A 19508-nucleotide genomic window follows, 5' to 3' on the forward strand; every position below is an offset into this window, starting at 1 on the left:
CAAATCTATCTCTCCACCCCTCAAGTCACTCCATCAGTCTCCTCACGCATCACTAACTTACTAACCGACATATCTGTATGGATGTCACACCACTTCCTCAAACTCAACTTGTCCAAAACCGAGCTTATAATATTTCCTCCCCCACATGCCTCTTCCCCTGTTTTATCTGTCAAGTGCAATGGCACAACTATCCACCCATCCCCACATGTCAGGGTGCTAGGTGTTATCCTGGATTCTGAAATCTCCTTTCGACCCAACATCCAAACACTTTCCAAAGCTTGCGGCCCCAACCTCCGCAACATCTCTAAACTACGTCCCTTTCTAACCAATGAAACCACAAAGCTCCTGATTTACTCCCTGTTTATCTCTCGCCTTGGCTACTGCAACTCCCTCCTCATTGGCTTACCTTTAAATAGACTATCCCCCCTTCAGTCCATCATGAATGCTGCTGCCAGACTCATCCACCTTACAAACCGCTCAGTGTCTGCTACCCCTCTCTGCCAATCCCTCCATTGGCTGGCACTCGCCCAACGAATTAAATTCAAAATACTAACGATAAGTTACAAAGCCATCCACAACTCTGCCCCCAGTTACATCACTAACCTAGTCTCAAAATACCAACTTAATCGCCCTCTTCATTCCTCCCAAGACCTCCTGCTCTCTAGCTCCCTCATCACCTCCTCCCATATCCGCCTCCAGGACTTCTCCCGAGCCTCGCCCATCCTCAGGAATTCCCTACCCCAATCTGTCAGACTGTCTCCAAATGTATCCACTTTTAGGCGATCCCTGAAAACTTTCCTCTTCAGAGAAGCCTATCCTGCCTCCATCTAACAACTGCACTATTTTCTCCATTAGCACATCCCCCACAGCTATTACCCTTTTGTATAACTTGACTCTCCCTCCTAGATTGTAAGCTCTAACGAGCAGGGCTCTCTGATTCCTCCTGTATTGAATTGTATTGTTATTGTACTGTTTGCGCTAAAGTTGTAAAGCGCTGCTTAAACTGTCGGCGCTATATAAATCCTGTATAATAATAATAATAAAAATATACCTCCCAGCAGTCTCTTGGGCTCAAATGGCAGCTTGTGTAGACATCACTGCCAGTGGTGTAAAAGAAGAGGCAACTGGGTGGATCCAAAGTCTTCATGGATCCACCTAGCCCAAGGCTGTTCTTATGGATTGGCCAAACTCAAATTAAGGGACAAGATCACATGACTAAATACAATAAATGGGTGGCACCAGAGGGATGATTGTTTTATGCCATGTTTTTTTTTCTGCCAACTGAAATAAAGCCTGTTTATTTTTATTTTTTTTTATTTTTTTTATGGTTTATAGATATTTACGCCTAATTTAAAAGAGTGCTGCTATACTTTATTTTAAATGAGCATCCAAAGTTCCAATATAGGAGCAAATGTCCTATAATAATTTTCAAATATGTATGGTTTTCACAAATATGCTACTTTCAAAATAGCTGAGAGCCACAAATCCTAAAAAGCAAATTGCAAGGAGACAGGGAGTAATTACAAAGAGGTTTATGCATGTTATTTTCACATAAACAGCTGGGCATGTGGCTTCTGTCATCACTTGAGAACTGACAGCACCCTATTTTGCCAGCACAATGCACGGGGTGATAGTAACAAGGACTTTAATTCACTCTTAAAGTAATACAAAAAGTTGATTTACTCACATGCAAAAGTGTTGATGCTTAAAGTATAACTAAAGGCATTTTTAGTTTTGGATAGAGTGGAGACTGCCGCTTGTCAGTTTTTATTGCTGTCTGTGCCCCCCGATATTAAGATTCACCCTCTCTATTTGTCCTGTTTATCATTATAAGTGAAAGTTAAATAAAATCCCAAATTTTGGGTTGTCTCAAGAAAAGTAATAGATGAGACATCTTCCAATGAGGACACTAATTCTGGTGACCTGGGGGTCCCCAAAGAATTCCCTTCATTTTCAGGGATTTCCTCTCACTTCCTGTTTGGCTATGGGAAAGGAAGTGAAGGGAAATCTCCACAATAGGACATAGATAGCAAAACAAAATCTGACAGGGGTTATAACCCTCCCTTGCTCTATCCAAAATGAGAAAAAAAAAATGTTGCCTATAGTTCCACTTTAACTTTAAGGCGTACATGCACTTCTTTCTTAAACGTGTTTCTTTAGTGTAGACATAAAGTATTTGCACTTTTCCATTAACCCTAAACTACAGATATTTTTCAGCTATTGAATCAAAAGCTTTCCAGTTAATAATTTGCCTGAAGTGATAAAATGGTATTTAGACAGAGCTGGATCTTTTCTACAACATCAATAGTGCCATTTGTGTTCAGGTATCAGAGGCAACACAGTCATATAAATTCGGATATCTGTACAGTTCTTAGCTATGTTCAGAAATGTCTGACACAGATCAGCCCTGGAGTTGATTGTAAAATTCAGATGGCGTTCAATTCAGACCGAATTTCATGAATTCAGATATCCCAAGCTGAATATGAATTTTAGTGTTATATTTTAAATTTTGGATTTCAAACAAGGCCTCTGGGAAGTAAGGGACCAAAGGCTGCTCCAAAGGCTATTCTGGCTTATGCCTGCTTCTGATTTTGTCTAGGCACCCCAAGCTTCAAATGCCACCAGATCCCACCCTTCTTTTTAAAATGAAGTGGCTTCAGTTTTGGCCCTCTCATGTCATCAGGCAAGGCAGCCAGGAGCACTATTTTGTATAATTTGCTGCTTTGTTACACATCCTTGCACACCCTTTTTTGGAGCCTAGTTCAGATTCCCATTGATTTCAGTGAGATTTTCTAATCAGAAATTCTGAATTTTGGAGGGTTGAAATATTTCAAAAAGATTTGGCCAAGGCAAAACTGATGAAACTTTTGAGTAGTTCACCGATCTCTTATCAGCCTTGAAGTTCAATAACCAGGGGAGAGGAAAATGAGGAAATGTTCCCTTCTTTTACCAGCAGACTAAGCTCAGCAGCCCAGCCAAGGCAAAGTCTCCTGACTGCAGATTAAAGCTGAACTCTAGGTGTGGTTTTGATTGCATAGTTGAATGTATCCAGCTTGGAATAATGAAGGTATACATATCTCATACCTGAGTGATTTCTGTGGAACCTGCAAATCATTATAGTAGTCAGTGCTGGTACAGTGATAGCAGCAACCTCCCAGGGCCCATGCCGAACAGTTCCTTTTGTGCACTGCAGCCATTCACAGAATGCCTTGTATTTAGTTTGAATGCATTCAATGTGTCTTCTTAGACACAGGGGGCTAGAAGTGGGGCTGACACCACAATCTCCATCTCCTCCATCAAAGAACACCTTGAATTCATTAAAAAAGGAGGGTGGGGGGGGGGGAGATGTTTGGCACAGGACCCAGAAGTGCTGCTATCACTGTAGTAGTGCAGACTAACACATTAGCTTGCAATTTCCACAGTTGTGCCTCAGATATGAATTAAGCATACTTACAATGGTCTAAGCTGGGCCCATGTAACTATGCAATAGAAATCATACCTAAAGTTCAGCTTTTACCTCTTGCCTACCATGTAGGCTTATGTATGTTGGTAATGGGGGTGGGCCTTTATGCCCACATGCCACACATACAGTAAGTATCGTGGCTGAGGTTTCTGTGCTGAAAGAGTGCTTCCAGCACAGTGACCGAGCTGTCACCGACAACTACCCACCTCTAGTTATGATCAGGAGCCGTTGAGATGGGCTCCCAAACATGCGACCACACCGTTGCAGCCAATCACAGTGCAAATACACTGATAGTCAGAACCCACACTCTGAAATCCACTCCATTATGTATCTTTATTCGACCACAAACAGCATGACAACATGCAAAACATCCCCACCCAAGTTGTCATGACATTTGTGGTCAAATAAAGGCACATGATGTAGTAGATTTCAGAGTGCAGCTTATGATTATCGGTGTCTTTGGGTTGTAAGCACAGATGAGCTCTTGTGCCAGCACCAATACTGTCCAAAGCAGAGGAGAGACGCAGTTCTTAGGCAGTACTGTCTACCTTGGATGCTTTAACAGCCAAACACAATTATCACTTGATCAGCAAGTCCATTCCACCTACCCCACATTCTGACCCAGTTAAAAAGGGTTGTGGCAGGCATGTGGGAAGGGGTTAAGAACAGCTTTTTGTCAATAGCTGCAGTATATGTTGTATCCTTTAAGTGGAATTACAAAAAAAACACACTTACCTTACTTCCAATGGTCCAAAACTTGTAAGGTCCCTCGCTAGCATCTTCTCTCCAACTTCTTCCTCAAGTCCTGGTCTTCAGCCATTTTGATTGGCTGGCATGGGATAATGTCACTCCCACGCTTGCACGGGAGTGTAGTCATCCCAACACACTGGCAGTGTGCTGGAATGTAAACTGTGCTGTGAACATGCAGCTCAGTGTACATTTTGCAGATGTTTGTGAAAAGTCAGTTCATTGTATTTTATTGTAGAAGAGACATTGCGTTTCTCTTCTGCAATAAAAAGCCAGCCTGTTTGCAATTTTTAACTTTTTACATTTAGAGACTAGTAAAGCGAAGGAAAGGTCCAGTTTAATAAACTAAACTAAATAGATAAATTAAACTGCCATCATTCTCCTCAGTTACATTCTTAGCTAAATTTAAATTTAATTTAAACAGGCAAATTCTTAACTTGACAAGCAAATATTCCTCTCTGTACAGGTTTTAAACCGAACATTTGTATATCTAAATAGTATTTCATCATAGAAAACATGCTTGTAGGCTTAATAGGGTTATGCAGGCCTTTGTTGCCTATCTCCAGCTTATCTTCACAAGTATGCTTGGTCCCTGTTTGTCTCCCTCTCTCTATTTCTCTCATTTAGGCTCACAAGGCAGGTCAGGGCAGAATGGAAGCTTCCAGCCTAACCTTAAATAGGATCCTAATAATTAACCCCATGTACACCCCATTAACTATACTCACCAGCAACAATAAGTTAAACAAGGATTCCCCTTGGCTTGCTTCTAGTTTACAAATGGTCTTGATGTGCTGTCCTTGCTCCATTATATAGACTTTACACCTGTGACAGTGTCAGCATGCCATACACCGCCAACAAAAGCAGGATCCCTGGCTTCACCAAGTGCTGCCCACACACGGTGATTCTGGTCAAACTAATACATAAGATAAATGCCTTTATAGCATTGGGAGGCAGAAAGGAAGATGAGCAATGAGGGGTAGGTTTACCACAAGCATACATAATTTTCAGAACTAGCGACTTTATGTAAAGCCGATCATCGACGCTCTTTTTCAAACTGCTTCAACGTTTTGCAGAGAGTGAGAAGATACTGTAAATGGCTATATGAAGGTCTGCAGATGTACTTGTAGGCAGGTTGCCTGCAGTGTTATGTAATAGTTAGATGGTTGGCTTGCCCAGGCTGGGGAAGGGGTTGACTGTTAGCACTTCAGTTCCCAGGTTTTTTGTCGTGGGCCAGCCTTCCACACTGTGTTAGATTAAATAGGGGGAAGGTCTGGTTCGGGCATGTTGGGGAGAGCTGAGAGTCCATTGGTAGCTAAGAGAACGAATAAACACCACAGTTCTCGGAAGCCTTTGGTGATGCTTTTCCCCTCCTGTGTTCCCACACTCACCAACAGCTGTAGACTCTTACATATGAAAATAATAGTCATAAATGCTTGGAGTGCTGGTGCCTTGGTATTGCTGGGGGCCTGTATTCCTTCTCTGCATACCCCTTGAAATTTTTCACATTTTGTCATGTTACAAACAAAAACATGAATGTGTTTTCAAGGGATTTTTTTTCTGCTAGATCAACACAAAGTGGCACATATTTGTGAAGTGGAAGGAGAATGATACATGGTTTTGATTTTTTTTTTTTTACAAATAAATATGTGAAAAGAGTGGCGTGCATTTTTATTCAGACACCCTGAGTCAATACTTTGTAGAACCACCTTTCGCTGCAATTACAGCTGCAAGTCTTTTTGGGGATGTCTCTACCAGTTTTGCACATCTAGAGAGTAACATTTTTGCCCATTCTTTGCAAAATATCTCAAGCTCTGTCAGATTGGATGGAGAGAGTGTGTGAACAGCAATTTTCATGTCTTGCCACAGATTCTCAATTGGATTTAGGTCTGGACTTTGGCTGGGCCATTCAAACACATAAATATGCTTTGATTTAAACCATTCCATTGTATCTCTGGCTGTATGTTTAGGGTCGTTGTCCTGCTGGAAGGTGAACCTTCGCCCCATTCTCAATTTTTTTTCAGACTCTAACAGGTTTTCTTCTAATGCCCCGTACATGCGTTCAAACTTTCCGACAACAAAAACGAGGAATTTTGTTGGAAGGTTGTTGGCTCCAACTTGTCTTGCATTCACACGGTCACACAAATGTTGGCCAACAAGTATGAACGTAGTGACGTACTAGATGTACTACATGGTTTTTCAGCTTTTTAGCACCACCCTTTGGGCTCCTTCTGCTAATTGCGTGTTAGTAGAAGTTTGGTGAGTATTGAATTGCATTGCTTTTCTTTTTGCATTTTTCATTTAGCACTATTATTATTATTATTATTATTCTTGATATCACTTGAAAAAAAAAGCCTTTGAAAATTTGTTTGCAATAACTCCATCAATATCACCAGCAAAGCAGCTTCATTATTATCCCATTAAAGAAGAAGAGAATTATGCGCTGCATTTGGAGATTTCCTAATTTGCCACGTCACCAATGTTAATTCTCCATTACGAACGCTAGTTTACATAACCGGCCGCTTCTGCTTCTGAGCATGCATGGACTTTTGTGTGACGGACTCATGTACATACGATCGGAAAGTCTGACAACAAAAATTTGTTGGTGGAAAATTTGAGAACCTGCTAGCCATCATTTGTTGGCGGAAAGTCCGACAACAAATGTTCGATGGAGCATACACACGGTCGGACTTTCCTCCAACAAGCTCACATCCAACATTTGTTGTTGGAAAATCCAATCGTGGCATATGGGGCATAGGATTGGCCTGTATTTCGCTCCATCGATCCTCCCATCAACCCTGACCAGCTTCCCTGTCCCTGCTGAAGAAAAGCATCCCCACAACATAATACTGCCACCACCATGCTTCATGGTTGGGATGCTGTGTTCAGGGTGATGTGCAGTGTTAGTTTTACACCACACATAGCGTTTTGCTTTTAGGCCAAAAAGTTCAATTTTGGTCTCATCTGAGCAGAGCACCTTCTTCCACATGTTTGCTGTGTCCCCCACATGGCTTCTCGCAATTTGCAAATGGGACTCCTTATGGCTTTCTTTCAACAATGGCTTTCTTCTGGCTGCTCTTTCATAAAGGCCACATTTGTGGAGTGCACATCTAATAGTTGTCCTGTGGACAGATTCTCTCACCTGAGCTGTGGATCTCTGCAGCTTCTCCGGTTACCATGGGACTCTTGGCTGCTTCTCTGATTAATGCTCTCCTTGCCCAGATTGTCAGTTTAGGTGGATGGCCATGTCTTGGTAGGTTTGCAGTTGTGCCATACCCTTTCAATTTTCAGATGATGGATTGAACAGTGCCCCGTGAGATGTTCAAAGCTTGGGATATTTTTTTATAACTTAACTCTGCTTTAAAATTCTCAACAACTTTATCCCTGACCTGTCTGGTGTGTTCCTTGGACTCTGAGCGCTTCACAGAACAGCTGTATTTATATTGAGATTAAATTACACACAGGAGGACTCTATTTACTAATTAGGTGACTTCTGGTTTCACTAGATTTTAGTTAGGGATATCAGAGTAAAGGGGGCTGAATACAAATGCACACCACACTTTTCAGATATTTATTTGTAAAAAAAGGAAAACATTTATCATTTTCCTTCCACTTCACAATTATGTGCCACTTTGTGTTGGTCTATCACATAAAATCCCAATAAAATACATTTACATTTTTGGTCGTAACATGATAAAATGTGGAACATTTCAAGGGGTATGAATACTTTTTCAAGGCACTGTATAACTGCAGCCTTCATAATAATTCTTTATGAAATTTTTTTGGTTGAATTGAATTTTTTAATTGTAATCACAATAGCGGAGAGTGGATTTTCCTAAATCAGTTAAATAATAACTATTTCACCTTTAAATGTATGTCTGGGCAGCCACCTCCGTTTGTCAGTTTAGGTTCTAGGCTTGTTATGCTCACTGTTTGTTCTGCCATGGGAAACACAGAAAAAGTTGTCAAATTGTTCTAAGCCTGGTCTGAAGTAATTTAAAGGGTTAGAATCCCAGGGATATGTAATTAGCGGACAACCAGCTGTTGCAGAACTACAAGTCCCATGAGGCATAGCAAGACTCTGACAGCCACAAGCATGACACCCAGAGGCAGAGGCATGATGGTACTTGTAGTTTTGCAACAGCTGGAGCTCCACTAATTGCATATCCCTAGGTTAGAAGATGGTTTCTGGCGTATGAAAAACAGGGTCAGTAAAGCACATGTTGGGTATGAAACAAAGCCACTACAAAAGGAATGCAGTTGCTATGGGCCAAGGAAAGAAAACTGCGCTATATGAGACCATATACGTGGTAATAATTCACTGCAAATGATGCAATGACCTTATCCTGTAAGGGACATATTTATTCCCTAGCAATAGGAGGATTCTAATACCTGGAGAAAATCAATTTACATCACAGTAATCGATCCGAAATGTATTATGCAAATAATCACATGATAAAATCATAAAAAGGCAAATGAAGATATTAATGTTCACAAAAATTGTCTGAACTGGTATTGTTGCTGGTCACTGAATGGTCACATTAGAGGGATGTCTCTCCTTCATAGATAATAGTGACTTCAAACAGGAAAACACCATAGGAAAAAGTGATATGGGATAGGAAAGTCCTTCCACCTGGAAAATAACTACCTCTTACCAGCTGCTCAGATCTCTTTTTTAAGGAGATCAGTTCTGCTTGTAGGCTTATAACCCAGCCACAGTCTCTCTGTTTAACCGTCAGATGGCAGCTCTCCTCCTCTCTGGTTTGTCCTGAATATCTCCCGGTCAGCAGTTAACTCAATGAAAAGGAGAAAACTACCATAATGTAAAACTGTAAAACGTCTTTATTTATAAAAAGTATTGCACTTACAGAATATGCGAAAAAGAGTGGCATCTAGTAAAACATCCGAGCCGGCCGGCTCATTCAGAAGATCGCCCGTAACTTCCAGGACTACACGTTGTGTTGGTGGTGTCAGCGCGCCGGTTGTCAGCCATGGTTTTCTGGGTCACTGAGGAAGCATCCCCAGTACTATAACCCAGCAGGGACATGCGGTGAGGTCAGTGGCTGGTGAGACACTGGCAAGTATCAGAGCCAGATACACACAGGTTATATATTCACAAGTTATGTATTCTATTCTCAATATGTAGGCGATTGCAGTTCTACTAGTTATACTCATTTAACAAAAATATTTACAAATGCTGTCCCTTAGATGTAATTTTTGCAAAAAAATTATGATTTTTACATGTAGGTGAGAAGTGTCAGAAGTAAGTAATATACAAATAATTATTAAATATTTTTTTTAAGGTAATTTACTATATTTTCAAAAACTGTACTCAAGCAGGTGGCTTAACGGACAAATTACTGAAGTTTGAAGTTATAACTTCAACCCAGTAATTTCACAGTAAATAGATAAATAATACATTATTATGTTATAACTAGGGATGAGCTCGATGTTCGGGTCGAACATCGGGTGTTCACCCATTCACCGAACAGCGAATATTATGGGACGTTCGCGGGAAATTTGAGTGCCATGGAATGCCCCATAATGCACTGCGAGATCGCAGTGCATTGCTGTATGATGATTGGCCAAAGCATGCACCTGACCTGCATGCTTTGGCCAATCACAGAGCACTCTGCTGAGAGAGCCATAATTGGCCAAATGCAGGGTGCCTTTGGCCAATCATGGCTCAGGGGGAGGACTAAGTCCATTCCCCACACTATATAAGGCTGCTTGCATAGTGGCCGTGTGTAGTGTTGTTGGCGTGGACAGAGAGATAGCTTCAGTTAGATTAAGCAGGTAGGTTATTCAGTTAGTGTTAGTGGCAGTGTATTTGATATATATATATATTTATATATACTCTGCATTTAGCATAGACTATATATATTCAGTGTTTACCCTATATTCAGTCAGTGTAGGCTGAGTAGTATATATATATATATATATATATATATATATATATATTACTCTGCATTCAGTGTAGCCTATATCTACAGTGCATTTCATGGTGTACTGTTTCTAATACATTTCAGACGGTGTATTAATATATATATATATAGTCTAGTAGATATATATATATATATATATATATATATATATATATATATATAGTCTGCATTCAGTGTAGCCTATATTTACAGTGCATTCAGTGGTGTACTGTTTCTAATACACTTCTGGTGGGGTACACAGTATACAATACAGTGCAGCCGTTGTACAGTTTCTAATACAGTGCAGGCTGTGTACACAGTATCTAAAACAGTGTGTACAGTTTCTAATTCGAAAAGTTTAGGTTGCGCTGATTAATAATAATTAAAGTGAAAATGCCATTTGAGTAAAACAAAAGAGTGAACAGTCTTGTGAACAAAAGGTGATGCAAAATGGTGCATTTACTTAAAAAAACATTATTGAGTCCTTGATGAAAAAAAGAGAGCCAAGAAAGTTCATATGCTAAAAATGGTGGCTTATTCCCCCGCCTCGGGTCTCTATACAGTGCGCCAATGCTCCCAACGTCATCACCATATATAAAGCCTCATGTACAGATGCATTCCATACATCCTCATGAAAAGAAAATAAAGGTTGCCTTATAGTCCAGAGGGATCTGTATATCTGTGATGTCTCCAAAGGGGATGAAGGCTTCAGCCTTCATCCCCTTTGGAGACATCACAGAGACATCACAGATCCCTCTGGACTATGAAACAGCCTTCATTGTCTTTTCATGAGGATCTATGGAGTGCATCTGTACATTTGTACAGTTGCTAATAAAGTGCAGGCGGTGTACACAGTATATAATACAGTGTGTACAGTTTCTACTACACTTCTTGTGGTGTACACAGTATACAATACAGTGCAGCCATTGTACAGTTTCCAATACAGTGCAGGCAGTGTACACAGTATTTAATATAGTGTGTACAGTTTCAACTACACTTCTGGTGGTGTACACAGTATACAATACAGTGCAGCCATTGTACAGTTTCTAATACAGTGCAGGTGGTGTACACAGTATCTAATACAGTGTGTACAGTTTCTAATACACTTCAGGGGGTATACACAGTATACAATACAGTGCAGCCATTGTTCAGTTTCTAGGAAAGTGCAGGTGGTGTACACAGTATCTAATACAGTGTGTACAGTTTCTACTACACTTCTGGTGGTGTACACAGTATACAATACAGTGCAGCCATTGTACAGTTTCTAATACAGTGCAGGCGGTGTCCACAGTATCTAATACAGTGTGTACAATTTCTAATACACTTCAGGCGGCATATTAATATATATATATATATATATATATATATATATATATAAAATCTAATGTACAATATATATATATATATATATATATATATATATATATATACATATATACTCTGCATTCAGTGTAGCCTATATGTAAAGTGCATTCGGTGGTGTATACTTTCTAATACACTTCAGGCGGTGTACACAGTATCTAATACAGTGTAGTGTGGTGTTGCAAAACAAAAAATACATCATGTCCAGAAGGCCACCAAGGAGAGGCAGACACTCACAGGCCACTAAAAGAGGGCAAGCAGCCTCTGTTTTTACAGTAAACAGTGGTGGTCGTGGACATGGTGCATCCTCTGCAGGGGCCTTGTAGCACGCTTGTCCTTTTTTGCTGTTGCTGGCTGTGTTTTTGAGCCACAACATGCAGAAGAGTTGGTGGAGTGGATAATGAAGCCGTCCTCATCCTCCTCATTTTCTGTCACCCAGGCTCAGAGTAGTTTGCCTTCCAACGCAGCTGCCAAAGTGGCTTATTCCACCGGCTCCTTCTCCACAGTCACTCTTTCCGTAGCCCCACCATCATGCACAGAAGAGTCCCCAGAATTATTCGACCACAGTGTTGGTTATATGCTGCTGGAGGATGCTCAGCGATTTGAAGAATCCAATGTTGGTTCACAGGTTGAGGAACGGAGTAACGTGAGCCTAGAGAGAGGGGGTGCCCAAGAAGGACAAGAAACTGGCAGTCATGTTCCCCCAGCTGCAGCATACTGCTAAGTTTGCTCCAGTGATGGGGAGGGAGGGGATGATGAGGTCACTGACTGTACTTGGGTGCCTGAGAGAAGAGAGAAGGAAAGTGAGGATGAGGAAGAGGAGGCACAACTCCAATGAGGGAGGATGTCCTCTAGGGGGCAGCCACCCTATTGCATCACACCACAGAGCTCCGCAGGTGCAAGGCGCTGCTGACTTCCTTCTGACTTTTAAAAGCTCCTTGGTGTGGGCCTTTTTCTGACACATGTGCAGCAGATCGCACCATTGCTGTTTGCAACATATGTCTGAAGTGGATCAAGCGTGGCCAGAACAACAGCCATTCACATAGGTTGGACTTGATGGACTTGTGTCTTTTTTCAACCTCACCTACTATGTAACTATGTAACAGCCGTTTGGGCACCACATGCTTGACCAGACGTATGACGACCTGCCATGCAGTCCATTGGAAACAGCACTTGAAAGACCCACATCATAGAAAAAGGCAGACTTCTCCTTGCTCCTCATCTGGGATCTCCAACCCTACTATACCACCAATTGATTTTAGCAGGCAAATTTCCCTACCCCAGTTGCTGAACTGTAAAAAGAAATTCGGTCCCAGCCATCCACATGCTCAGCGTGTAAATGCTAGCTTGGCCAAATTGCTAGCACTGCAACTTCTGCCTTTTCAGCGGGTAGACTCTGCCCCCTTTCGTGAATTTGTGGAATGTGCTGTACCTCAGTGGCAGGTTCCAAAACGCCATTTCTTTTTTACGGAAGGCCATTCCGGCTCTCTACTGGCATGTGGAAGGCAATGTTTTGGCCTCGTTGGACAGGGCGGTCAGCAGTAAGGTTCATATTACCACTGACACATGGTCCAGCAGGCATGGGCAGGGACGTTACCTTTCCTTCACGGCGCACTGGGTAACTCTGCTGGCAGCTGGGAAGGATGCAGGACAGGGTTCAGTGTTGTTGGAGCTTGTTCCACCACCACGCCACCAAAATGCTAGTGGTAATTCTGCCACAGCTCTCTCCTCCACCCCCCTTCTTCCTTCTCTATGGCCTCTTCTGCAGATTTGTCCTCTGAACCAGCAGTGCTACGTAAGCGTTCAAGGGGCTACGCAAGCAGTCAGGCTAAAAGATGCCATGTGGTGCTTGAGTTGGTCTGCCTAGGGGACAGGAGCTACACTCGGGCAGAGATTCTGTCAGCTGTGCAAGGGCAGGCTCAAAGGTGGTTGACGCCACGCCAGCTTCAGCCAGGAGTGGTTGTATGCGACAATGGCACCAACCTTCTCTCCGCCCTCCGACAGGGACACTTGACCCATGTTCCATGTTTGGCACATGTCCTGAATTTGGTGGTGCAGCGGTTCTTGACCAGATACCCAGGCTTACAAGATCTCCTGAGGCAGGCCAGAAAGGTCTGTGGTCATCTCCGCCAGTCATACAATGCCAGTGCTCGGCTGGCTGACATCCAAAGGGAATGCAACCTGCCCACCAACCGCTTCATTTGTGACATGCCCACCAGGTGGAACTCAATGTTGGCAATGCTGCAGCGGCTGCACACACAGCAGAGGGCCATCAATGAGTACCCGTGCGAGTATGGCACCAGGACAGGGTCCAGGAAGCTTGGCTTCTTTTCGCCATGCCAGTGGCTACTGATCAAGGATGTATGCACTGTCCTGTTACCATTTGAAGAGACCACGAGGATGGTGGGCAGCGACAATGCATGCATCAGTGACACTGTCCCTCTAGTCTTCCTGCTGGAGCACATGCTTCATGGAATCATGGACAGGGCACTTGAGACAGAACAGCGGGAGGAAGAGGAGGACTTCCTTTCCTCTCAAGGCCCCCTTTATCCAGATAGCATTCCTGCGGGCCAGCCAAACACACATGAAGAAGAGGAGGAGGAGGAGGATTGTGTCAGCATGGATGTAGAGGATAACACTCAGCATCAGTCTTCAAGGGAGGGTTTTCAGTCCTCAAAAACCCAAGGAGTTGTACGTGGCTGGGAGGAGGTAGTTATGGATTATGTGATCCTTAGTGACCCAGAAGACTCAGAATTGAATGGCTCTGCAAACTTACGCTGCATGGCCTCCCTGATTCTGCAAAGCCTGTGAAAGGACCCTAGGATTCATGGTATCAAGGAGAGGGATCATTACTGGCTGGCAACTCTTCTTGATCCACGATACTAGGGTAAAGTTGCAGAACTCATCCTGCCTTCGCAGAGGGAGCAGAGGATGAAACATCTTTTGGAGGCCTTGAAGAAAGGTTTGTGTAATGCATTTCCAGACCCTGGGAGATTACCATTTCCTGGTGCTGGACAACGTGTTGCTGAGGCTTTGTTCAGTCAGAGGAAGAGTGGTGGAGAAGGTGGCCAGCTGACCGATGCCTTTGAACTATTTTTCAGTCCTCAGCGCCAAGGTCTGATCTGTTCAAGCAACCATCGCCAGCGTCTGCATTATATGATGCAGGAATTTTAAAATATTAGGAAAAACCTTTAAGCCGCGCACCCTGGAAAATAATAACATGAATAAATGTAAATTGTTTTAAATAACTTTTTTAGGGAGCAGCTGTTAGTGAGACCAAAAGTCTATTGATGTGTTAAAGAAATCAAATAAATTTAATACCACACTCTAAGTACTCATATATGCATACATAAATAAAGATGAAAAAAATTATAAGTGAAATTCATAAAAAAGTACATGTGCTGAAGCACTAAGGAAAATGTCCATATACTTTCGAAAGAAAATTAAATCAAATTAAGTGTCCGTGAACCACCACCATAAACTTCTATCAATGTGAGTGATGAGAATCCTTGTGATCTGGGTGAGAAAACTTCTTCCACTATCACCAGGCAAACAACCTACTCACCAGAAGGAATTGACACTCATTACAGGTAGTCAAACCAAGTGCAGATACCAATGGAAGTGTGCCTTCTGAAGGGAGACTGATCCATGGCCTGATATACTCCAATGATTGATCAAAATCATAAAGAATGAATATAAAGAATGAGGAAGGACATCTGGTTACAAAGGATGGGGAGATGGCAAAGGTATTGAATTTATTCTTCTCCTCAGTCTTCACGAGTGAATCGGGGGGCTTCAGTAACCAAAACTGCAGTGTTTATCCTCATGACACAACACAGGAAGCACCTACATGGTTAACAGAGGACGGAATTAAAATTAGACTTGAGAAACTTAACATTAATAAATCACCGGGACCAGATGGCTTGCATCCGAGGGTACTTAGGGAACTCAGTCAGGTGATTGCCAGACTGTTGTTCCTAATTTTTACAGACAGTCTATTGACTGGAATGGTACCAGCTGATTGGAGAAAAGCCAATGTAGCACCAATATTTAAAAAGGGCCCAAAAAACATCCCTGGGAATTACAGACCAGTTAGCCTAACATCAATAGTATGTAAACTCTTGGAGGGGATGATAAGGGACTATATACAAGATTTTAGTAATAAGAATGATATCATTAGCAGTAATCAGCATGGATTCATGAAGAATCGTTCTTGCCAAACCAATCTATTAACCTTCTATGAGGAGGTGAGTTGCCATCTAGATAAAGGAAGGCCCGTAGACGTGGTGTATCTGGATTTTGCAAAAGCATTTGACACAGTTCCCCATAAACGTTTACTGTACAAAATAAGGTGCGTTGGCATGGACCATAGGGTGAGTACATGGATTGAAAACTGGCTACAAGGGCGTGTTCAGAGGGTGGTGATAAATGGGGAGTACTCAGAATGGTCAGGGGTGGGTAGTGGGGTTCTCCAGGGTTCTGTGCTGGGACCAATCCTATTTAATTTGTTCATAAACGACCTGGAGGATGGGATAAACAGTTCAATCTCTGTATTTGCAGACGATACTAAGCTAAGCAGGGCAATAACTTCTCCGCAGGATGTGGAAATCTTGCAAAAAGACCTGAACAAATTAATGGGGTGGGCGACTACATGGCAAATGAGGTTCAATGTAGAAAAATGTAAAATAATGCATTTGGATGGCAAAAATATGAATGCAATCTATACACTGGGGGGAGAACCTCTGGGGGAATCTAGGATGGAAAAGGACCTGGGGGTCCTAGTGGATGATAGGCTCAGCAATGGCATGCAATGCCAAGCTGCTGCTAATAAAGCAAACAGAATATTGGCATGCATTAAAAGGGGGATCAACTGCAGAGATAAAACGATAATTCTCCCGCTCTACAAGACTCTGGTCCGCCCGCACCTGGAGTATGCTGTCCAGTTCTGGGCACCAGTCCTCAGGAGGGACGTACTGGATATGGAGCGAGTACAAAGAAGGGCAACAAAGCTAATAAAGGGTCTGGAGGATCTTAGTTATGAGGAAAGGTTGCGAGCACTGAACTTATTCTCTCTGGAGAAGAGACGCTTGAGAGGGGATATGATTTCAATTTACAAATACTGTACTGGTGACCCCACAATAGGGATAAAACTTTTTCGCAGAAGAGAGTTTAATAAGACTCGTGGCCACTCATTACAATTAGAAGAAAAGAGGTTTAACCTTAAACTACGTAGAGGGTTCTTTACTGTAAGAGCGGCAAGGATGTGGAATTCCCTTCCACAGGCGGTGGTCTCAGTGGGGAGCATTGATAGCTTCAAGAAACTATTAGATAATCACCTGAATGACCGCAATATACAGGGATATGTAATGTAATACTGACACATAATCACACACATAGGTTGGACTTGATGGACTTGTGTCTTTTTTCAACCTCACCTACTATGTAACTATGTAAAAGAAATTGACACCCATTACAGGTGGTCAGACCAAGCACAGATACCAATGGAAGTATGCCTTCTGAAGGGAGACTGATCCACGGCCCGGTATACTCCAACGATTGATCATATGTTAAAAGATAACAAAAAGAAGGGGCTCCTCATTGCGTAGTAGAAAAAAAATCCCTTTATTCCATACGAGGCATCGGCATAAAACATAGTAAAAACACTATGCCCGAATCAAAAACTGTGCAGGTACGCCGTTTGCATTCCACCTGCGTTCCAAGTAGCGGAAATGACGTATCACGTGCCATACGACCTGACGCGTTTTGTCAGTAACGTCTAACATCATTGGGAGTCATGTGGTCAGTATTAACTAAGGCAGATGGGTATATTACCACAAAAACATTCTTTAAAGAAACTGATAGGAACGGTTATATCCCTACGGCCAGTTGCCACCACCCTAAGTGGTTGAGAGTGATTCCGAAGGGACTACTAATGCGCATTCGTCATAATTGTGCCATAATAGAGGATTAAGTGGAACAGTCTGAATTGCTGATCAATAGGTTTAAAGAAAAAGGCTATCCGGACACTACGTTGGTGCCTGTTCAAACACAGATTTTAAATATGAATCGACAGGAGCTGTTAACTGATAAACTAAAAAAGTCTAATTAAATAGGAACCATATTGCGAACAGAATCTAATAGAGATTATAGATCTTTAGAAAAGATTGTTAGAAAGCATTGGCCTATCCTTTTGAGGAATAATACTTTGGTAGACCTTCTTCCAAAACAACCTACCTTAATTTATCGCTGAGCTCCTATTTTGATAAACAGAATCTCACCTAATATTTATAATGCTTCCTGGATTCAACTGGTTTCTTCCACTGCAAGAGGTGTAAGGCTTGTAGGACGATCAAAGTAACAAAGAAAAAGATAGATTCCTTCACTTCCTCGAGCACTGGGAGATAATATGATATAGATAAGTTCATCTCTTGTGATTCTACCTTTGTCACCTACCTGATTTCCTGTCCGTGCGGGCTCCAACCCATGGGGCGCACAACTAGAAGGTTGGGAATTAGAATTAATGAACACCTCAACAATATTATTATTATTATTATTATTATACAGTATTTATATAGCGCCAACAGTTTACGTAGCGCTTTACAACTTGAGGGTAGACAGTACAAATACAATACAATTTGATACAGTAGGAATCAGAGGGCCCTGCTCCTTAGAGCTTACAATCTAAGAGGGAAGGTCAAGAGATACAAGAGGTAATAACTGTGGGTGATGTGCTGATTGAGAAGATAAATGTACAGTTGTTAGGTGGGGGCCAGATAGGCTTCTCTGAAGAGATGAGTTTTCAGGGATCGTCTGAAAGTGGATAAAGTAGGAGAAAATCGGACGGATTGGGGTAGAGCATTCCAGAGGATGGGGGAGGCTCTGGAGAAGTCCTGAAGGTGAGCATGGGATGAGGTGACAAGGGAGTTTGAGAGCAGGAGGTCTTGGGAGGAGCGAAGAGAACGATTAGGTTGGTATTTTGTGACTAGGTTAGAGATGTAGCTAGGGGCCAGGTTGTGGATGGCTTTGTAAGTTATAGTTAGTATCTTGAATTTAATTCGGTGACTGAGTGGCAGCCAATGGAGGGATTGGCAGAGGGGTGTAGCAGACGCTGAGCGGTTTGTGTGGTGGATGAGCCTGGCCGCAGCGTTCATGATGGACTGAAGTGGGGATAGCCTATTTAGAGGTAAACCAATGAGGAGGGAGTTGCAGTAGTCAAGGCGGGAGATGACCAGGGAGTGGATTAGAAGCTTTGTGGTGTCATTGGTTAGGAAGGGGCGTATCTTGGAGATGTTGCGAAGACAGAGGCGGCAAGCTTTGGATAGTGATAGAATGTGGGGTCGAAAGGTTAGTTCAGAGTCCAGGATTACACCTAGGACCTTGGCGTGGGGAGATGGGTTGATAGTTGAGCCGTTGATCTTGACAGGGAGATCAGGGGAAGTGGCACCTGAGGGAGGAAATATCATGAGCTCGGTTTTGGATAGGTTGAGTTTGAGAAAGTGATGTGACATCCAGGCTGATATGTCTGCTAGTAAGTTGGTAATGCGTGAGGAGACAGATGGAGAGAGCTGGGGGGTGGAGAGATAGATTTGGGTGTCATCAGCGTAGAGATGATATTTAAAGCAGTGGGAGGCAATCAACTGACCCAAGGAGGTGGTGTAGATTGAGAAAAGGAGAGGTCCGAGAACAGAACCTTGGGGGACCCCAACGGAAAAAGGAAGAGGAGAGGAGGAAGTAGAGTTGTAAGTGACACTGAAGGAGCGGTGGGATAGGTAGGATGAGAACCAGCGAAGAGTACAGTCACGGAGACCAAAGGAGTGGAGTTTTTTGAGGAGGAGGGGGTGGTCCACTGTGTCAAAGGCAGCAGAGAGATCCAGGAGAAGTAGTACAGAATAGTGTCCATTGGCTTTAGCCATTAGTAGGTCATTTGAGAGTTGAAGGAGAGCAGTTTCCGTGGAGTGTTGAGGGCGAAAACCGGACTGAAGGGGATCAAGAAGTTTATTCATGGTCAGATGGTC

This window comes from Aquarana catesbeiana, linkage group LG08 (assembly GCF_042186555.1).
Source record: "Aquarana catesbeiana isolate 2022-GZ linkage group LG08, ASM4218655v1, whole genome shotgun sequence".
Taxonomy (NCBI): Eukaryota; Metazoa; Chordata; class Amphibia; order Anura; family Ranidae; genus Aquarana; species Aquarana catesbeiana.